At 45.5% G+C, this 7,792-nt stretch overlaps 1 long non-coding RNA gene across 1 annotated transcript in view; it reads right to left on the bottom strand.

The window, feature by feature from the left end:
• Positions 1–1,999: 1,999 nt before the first annotated feature.
• The window catches only part of LOC135580200 (uncharacterized), a 40,315-nt gene continuing 34,522 nt past the window's right edge, over positions 2,000–7,792 (bottom strand). The window contains exons 6-8 of the long non-coding RNA XR_010474512.1: positions 4,217–4,322; positions 4,003–4,132; positions 2,000–3,492 (exon numbers count right to left, since the gene is read on the bottom strand). This is a non-coding gene — a long non-coding RNA (uncharacterized LOC135580200). The remainder of the gene's footprint in view (positions 3,493–4,002; positions 4,133–4,216; positions 4,323–7,792) is intronic.

Here is a 7,792-nt window from a genome sequence, read left to right as displayed (position 1 = left end):
CCGGTGGCCTCATCAACATGGTCCCACTGGCCTCATCAACATGGTCCTGGTGGCCTCACCGACGTGGTGCCAGTGGCCTCACCGACGTGGTCCCGGTGGCCTCACCAAGGTGTGCAGAACATCTGGACGACAACTCCTCTCTTTGATGGCCAGCACCCAAAAGCTTTGACACTATATTGGGTGCGATCCAGAGGCCATGAGCATCTATTTTCTTGGTGAAGAGGAAATCCGGGACTGCTGGCGGATGGTCCCTGTGACAAACAGCGTTGAGTGCCTATGTCATGGTCATTCTGCACCTCCCGACACATCACCTGCCGGAAGCTGAGCCGTTCTTTGGAGTTTTATTTATAAATCGGTACTTTTTATAAACCAGATTTAGATATCTCCCTCCAGATTCATAAATCCTCTCAGCTAACCTAAGAACTGCAGTTTGATTTACAAACCATGACTTTGCGCATCAGATTTAACTCCTTGACTGACTTCTGAAAAGTTCGATTGGCTTAGAAGTCAGGAGATGGATTTACAAATCCTAAAACATAATCACAAGTCATGCCAATAAGTTCTAAGGACGGGAAAAAAAAAAAAAAAGTGTTCATTTACAAATCTTCTATTTGCATTTGGAATACAAGAGACTGATTTATAGCCCAGGACTCGGAGGTCCTGTCACCTTTATGATCAGCTGTATAGATCCAGCTCTTCCATTTGAATGCAAAACGCCGACCTGTAAATCTAAGTTGGCTTTTCTAGATCTGATGGAGCCCAACCTCCAGCTGGGATGTAGGACACAACACTGTCACCAACCTCAAGAGGTGACCACAAGTTGACACATAAGAACACACCACCAACCAGGCCAAGGGGAGGGATGCGACTCCCATGGGTGTGATGGAATTATTTTTAAATGTAAGATGCTTAACGCAAAGAAGACGGTTGCCCAAGCAGGGGATGTATTTAGGAATGTGCGTTGTGGCACGAGCTGTGATTCATGTCCATCATCTCCACACCACCACGCTCTTCCATCCCATCTTCTGGGATGGGCTTAGCACCAAAATCATCACAACTCACCTGCTTTGTGGCTTGATGGGTCCTGCCTGAATGGGAAAGAAAAGGGATTTTATATCTGCCTGTAGATAATTTGTTATAGATATATTTTCAAAGTGTGTTGTTGTTTGTCTGAGGTGGTGGACCTCTGTACCACATTCCACAAATAAACTCGCTAATTCAGCTGTTTTCCCTTGCAAATTGTTGCTAATGACACAAACTACCATCTTCCATAATGTTCTGGAGGGACTTAGAAGAAAAATAACTTGTCTACAACATCTAACGTTAAAACGTGCAAAAGCTCCTTCGTAATTCAAAGATTTCTCTTTTTTGTACTCCTCCATCTTCCAGATATACATCATAAAGCAACAACTGGCACTAATTCATTTTCCCCTTTGCAATCACCTGTAAAGGGAAAAACAGCGAGAGTTTTTCTACCAGGTGTAAACATGAGGAATAAAAGGCCAGATAACAATGAAGATTTCATGGCAACTCACAGATACGGGTACCCAAGTGTAAGGTCTGCCGTTAAATGATGGGCAGCAATTTTCAGATGACATCTTGTAAGCAGAAAGTTGAAAAATGCAGTCTTGAGAGTCAGTTTTCACAGAATCCCAGAATGTCAGGGGCTGGAAGGGACCTGGAAAGCTCATCCAGTGCAATCCTCCCATGGAGCAGGAACACCCAGATGAGGTTACACAGGAAGGTGTCCAGGCGGGTTGGAATGTCTGCACAGAAGGAGACTCCACAACCTCCTTGGGCAGCCTGGGCCAGGCTCTGACACCCTCACCCCCAACAAGTTTCTTCTCATGTTTAAGCGGAACCTCCTGTGTTCCAGTTTGCACCCATTGCCCCTTGTCCTGTCACTGGCTGTCACCCAGAAGAGCCTGGCTCCATCCTCCTGACACTCCCCCTTTCCATATTGATCCCCAGGAATGAGTCACCCCTCAGTCTCCTTTTCTCCAGCTCCAGAGCCCCAGCTCCCTCAGCCTTTCCTCACACGGGAGATGCTCCACTCCCTTAATCATCTTCATTGCCCTTTTGGGGCCAGGAACAGGAGAATTCAGAGCAGGTCAGTGGAGGAGGCACTCATCACCAGAAAGCCTGGTCTTGTTTTTTTTAGAAAGAAACAATCAATTTAAGGAATAACCCCCCACTACCACCCCTCCTGCACTCTCCTGAGGTTGGTTTTCACCAAAGGTTTAGGCCGGGGGAGGATATTCATTCCTTTTGCCATTTTTTGTGCTGGCTGGGCAATGGGCTGGGTTTATCTTACTGGTGGGAGTTGGATTGCAAAGCAACGCCAAGATCCTCCTCACAACTTCACATCTTCTACTCTCATCCCTTCCCTGGCAAAAAATACATAAAAGGCTCCTTTCCGAATTAAGATACACTCGGTACAGTGCCCTGGACTAAACCTAAATGCAAGAGCCAGACTTTAGGAGGCCGGTTTACTTCCTCACACCAAGATGCCCAAGAAAATGCCATTTCCATTTCCCTCCCACAGGGACGACTTCTGTCTAATATCCTTATGCTTTCTCCATCCGTCCCTTCCACCGTGTGCCCTCAGGAGCTAATAATAATAATAACATTGCAAAGCCTGTAATAAATATTGCCATCACTGCCTAACAGGCAGTCTGAAAAGGTTGATGATAAATAAATAATTTTAAAAAGAAGAATTTTCCCATTTATCTGTGAGCATATGTGTGCGCTCGAGAGAGAAAAGAGTTAGCTATTAAAGATCCCACGTAGCCACAGGCAAATTCGAGCATCGTCTCCTTGCGGAGACCTTTTTAAGAAAGCAGAGATTACTCTGGCGGTTCAAGGTGCTATCGAGTTCTAACCAGGGACAATTACAAGGCTCCAGTTGGAGCGTCTGAGACGATGCTTATGTCTGATAAGGCTGAAGGGGAATAATGGAAGGAGGGAAGTGATAATGGACTGCTGAATGGGTGGGTTGAGGTATCATCGCCATAGAGCCTGGAGACAGAAGCAGCTGCCGATGCAGACAGAGGATGTGGGTTTTTTCATTTTTTTCCCCATTTTGTTTCTATTTTCCCTGCATTAGAAAAAAAAAGCCTCTCTGAACATACACTTCAGAATGATTTTTTTTCCTCCTAGCTCCAAGCAACACTAGTAATACCACTCACCAATACGTTTTACGCCACAAGAGCATTCATAAAGCAGGCGTGCGTGCCTTGCCTCTCTCATCGCTCAGTTCAAGAGGTTCAGAGACCATTTATTTTCTGCTCTCTGCCCATCGCCGCTTTCCTGAAGACCAGGCTGGATCCCATAGCTGCTCTCGAAGCATGTGATGAACGTCCAAGCCAGGGGTGTCCACACCTCAGATAAGACTGAGGAGCAATCTCTGCTTTCAGGTCCTGGACTCTTCCACCTGGTGGTGGTCCTCCACTGTTTTCTTCTGTTTGGCAGATCCTTCTGTGCCGGTCTTTCCTTTTTGGAAGTATAAAATTAGGTCAGGATTTGATTTTCCTTCTTTAATCAAGGCAAGACAGAGTTGTCCCTACCTTTTGATATCTATCTCTACCACTGAAGGCCAGCAAGTACCATCAGAAGTCCCTCTTTGGGCAGAGGGGGATTTTGGAAGAAAAAACAAATGAAGCCTTTCCTACACTGGAGGTACAAAACCCCCATCTGACGTACACAAATATAGAGGTCCTTGTGTAAAGACAACACATTGCTTGGCCCAAGAAAAGATGCTTTCAGTTTCCTGAGAGTTGGACAAATCCTGGATTCCGGGGTGGAAGATCTCCAGTGCATCCACGGGAGACTTTGAGGGGTGAAGGGTGAATCACCAAACCAGACAGTCATTTGCCTTGATCAAAACTTGCAGAGAGGTTGTGCCAGACACATATGAACCCCCCAAACTGTGTCCTTTGCTTTAAAGAAATCACAGAACTTCTTTAGGGGTGGGATTTCTCTCACCTGCCTTTGAATACTGACCTACCAAGAGCTCATCCAGGGGGTCCAGGGAGACTTCATGGAGTACAATTCACCCAACTTCTTCTGAAGGTCAGCCTGGAGATGGGTGGATCGTGGTCAAGAATTTCTCTCTGAAGACCCTAACGTGAGCCTAAACAAAGAGTTCAGATGAAAACAAGCACTCTGTTCACCTCCAAAGGCAATGACATAACCCCACCTTTGAAATATAACTCACTTGCCTCCAAGGTTTGAAACCAGTAGAGATTTTGAGTATTCCAGCAGGTCTTCTCGACCAGATGGTGTTGAGTTTGGTGTATTCACGTGACTCCCGGATCTGGGGACTTAAGGGAGGTAGGACAAGTTGTGAGAAGAATAAATAACACCATGAGTTTCACTCTGCTCACATCCATGTAATGCAAGACCCCTCTCTCTTTTGTCTCATACGTGAGATGTACCCAGGGAAGGCAGCACATCTTTACACAGAGGGCACATGGAAAGAACAACATGCTAAGGCAGGTATGTTTTCATTTCTTACTTAAAACAAAAAGACGAAAAAGTAGAAAAAGCTGGTGTTATCTGCAATGATTGAAGATGTTTGGTGTTTGCTTCCTTACTACTTCAATTTACTCTTCCTCACTACTTTGATTTACTCTTCCTCCACAGAAGTGGGCAACAAAGATACTGAAGGGAGTGGAGCATCTCCCGTGTGAGGAAAGGCTGAGGGAGCTGGGGCTCTGGAGCTGGAGAAGAGGAGACTGAGGGGTGACTCATTCCTGGGGATCAATATGGAAAGGGGGAGTGTCAGGAGGATGGAGCCAGGCTCTTGTGGGTGACAACCAGTGACAGGACAAGGGACAATGGGTGCAAACTGGAACACAGGAGGTTCCGCTTAAACATGAGAAGAAACTTGTTGGGGGTGAGGGTGTCAGAGCCTGGCCCAGGCTGCCCAGGGAGGTTGTGGAGTCTCCTTCTGTGCAGACATTCCAACCCGCTTGGACACCTTCCTGTGTAACCTCATCTGGGTGTTCCTGCTCCATGGGGGGATTGCGCTGGATGAGCTTTCCAGGTCCCTTCCAGTCCCTGACATTCTGGGATTCTGTGAAGTTCCCCACCTTGAACCTTTGGGTGAGCTAAAAACACGGAACTCAGTGGTTGAAAGAGTGACAAATTCCTGTATGAGCTTCACACAAACCTTCCCACTGTTCTCCAGCATCTGCCTTTTCAGAGGAATGGCCAAGAGAAAAGAGCAGGTAATAGATGGGGAAATGCCCTTCTGCTCTCTGCCATTGTAATGGACTAAAATAAAGGAGCTGCTGGGTGATGCCAGGAGAAAGCAGATGATATCTGTCCAGGATATACTCTGGATACTAAATCCAAACGCATTTAAACCAAGATCAGTTGCTTTAAAAAAAAATAAAAAAGTTGATTTTTTTTCCAGCTCTTGGAAGTGAATCTATTTGGTGTGAGGCTGAAAGAAGACAGCGTGTAAGTAACTGAGAAAGTGTTTACTCAGTGAATTAGTTCAGCTTTCATTGTGCACAGAGGATTATGGCCTCAGCAGTGGATGAGCTCCATTTCAGGCTGGAGTGGCTCACTTAGCTACCTCCAGGGCAGGACTAATTATCATAGGACTTAGGCCATTAAAGGGCTTTAACTACCAGTGCTCTCTCCCAGGTCTGGATTAACTGTTTGCCTAGAGCAAACCGCCCAGATAACCATTCCGCCTAATGGTCTGCTTTGATTTCTCTGCCCCCACTGCCCACCCCTTTCGCCTTTACACTTTAGGTTATTGGCAGATCCGGAACAATAGCTGAGAATATTAATACCATTGCTGCAAAATGTCAAAGGGGTTTTATTACAGATTTTTTTTCTTCCTCTTTTGCTCTGTCATTGCTAAAACAATTTTAGAAAGTAGTATATTGTATGGCAGAGAGCCCCTTACCTGACGCAGGTGGATTAAGAGGGGCTGCTCACGACCCCCAAGGGAATATACCAAAATGCCCACAGAGCCCAGCTCTGTCTTACTCAGTTGTCTACATGACAATAATTGTGGTAGAAGGCATTCTACATAGAAATAGCAAAACACTGTTGTGCCCCGAGGCACTAAACAGCCAAGATGAGAGCAGAGTTATTACCCTGCTTCGCAGAAGAAGGTACAGAAGGTTTAAATGGTTTGCCCAAGGTGACAGATGGAGAATGCGGCAGCGGCCAATCTGCACCTTATCATTAAAAATACATTTGAAAAAATTACTCAGCTCGCCTGGTAGCATGTCAGCACATCTGGGTAGTTTTTGGGATGGAAGAAGATACAACCCAAGAGCATAAAATCAGATGCAGCTTGGACAGGCAGCCTCTTCCAGTACAAGGACTCAAGTGGGCATGGAAGGAATCCTGCAGCTGGAAACAAAATAGGTGGTTCTGCTCACCACAGAGCTGGTTTGTGCTGAAAGTTTGTGGGTTCAGAGCGATATTTCCTTCTCCATTCCACCTTCCGGTTTTACACAGCGAAGGAAACACCATTTAACGCCAATCCCCAAGTTGAGTGTGTGCGGCCCAATCCGGCAACCATCTACATGCATGGTTGGTCATATTCATGTAAATCAGGTGTTTTGGAAAGAGTATTTATCCAGCTGAAGCCCATGAAATCCATGGCAGCACAGATTAAAAGCTGGGATTAATATTTGTACTCCTTCATGCACTTGCGTTCTTCACAAATAGGTAAATAAATAAGTATTTGTGCACAACAATATATACAAATCAGGATGATTCTTGTGGTGCTTCTTGTTGTTACCAAATCACCAGAGTGCAGCTCAGAAACGTGCTCTGACCCAACCAGACAATGTTTTAGATGGGTAGTATATGCTCAGCTTCATATATTCGTAGCCTTCTCAAACTGGAGAAGGCTGCATGTCTCTGAGGTTAAACACATGCTCAAAAAGCCAAAAACAGATGTAAAATGAAGCCCCCAAAAGGATGCAACTGGGCACAGCCTGCATAGATTAAACCAACTCAGATTATCTACGTAAAATCAAGTGCCTGCCCAGAAAAGGGTGTTTCTTCCTCCTCCGACACTTTTCCCCCATCATTTTGCTCCCAGCCTCTCTTGGCTAACTACGTCCTGCATTTTACAGCCCAGCCGACAGCTTCCACAGCGTTTTTCAGAGCTCTGAAGTCTCTTGCTGATGGTTGAAACGTGCCAAAATTGCGTTCTGCTGCTTCGTCTATATGGAAATTGTCTAATTTCTGCCTTCCTCTGATCTCTTACTCTGAGGATAATAGGGTTTAGTACTTTCCCTTCTTGGCCCTGCTACAGGTGTGAACTGGAATACAAGACAAACTGCTCGCTGGAGTGCAAGTTATTTGTTGTTTGGAGATGAATGGAGCTGGTTTTCATTTCCTGTGATGCCGAGTATTAAATTCCTTCCGCTCGTCACTTACCCATTGCTTGACATCTCCTGCTTTCAACTCATTCATTCCTCATCGCATCTGAAAGCCATCACATTGAAGCCCATCAAGAAAAACATAACTGAAGCAACTCACTAAGAAAAAAAGAGGCTGGTAATTGTGCAATAGCAAGCAGGTACCTTTGAAGAAAATACATTTCTCAGAGGAAAAGCAGAATATCTGAGGATTTCCCCTCTTGGTACCAAGGATGCTCCAAGCCTGGCTGAAACATCTGCTTAGGAAATCTGTCAAAAAAGACTCAAAAATAAGGAACAGGACTGGAATAATCGAGGAGCAAGCAAATCTGCTTGGCTAAGAGCTAAGGCCAGGCAGGGAAAACATGTTCTGGTGCTTCTTTCTCTTATTT

This window comes from Columba livia, chromosome 9 (genome assembly GCF_036013475.1).
Source record: "Columba livia isolate bColLiv1 breed racing homer chromosome 9, bColLiv1.pat.W.v2, whole genome shotgun sequence".
Lineage (NCBI taxonomy): Eukaryota > Metazoa > Chordata > Aves > Columbiformes > Columbidae > Columba > Columba livia.
Note: the sequence above shows the minus strand (reverse complement) of the source record. Positions and strands in the feature narration are given on the sequence as shown.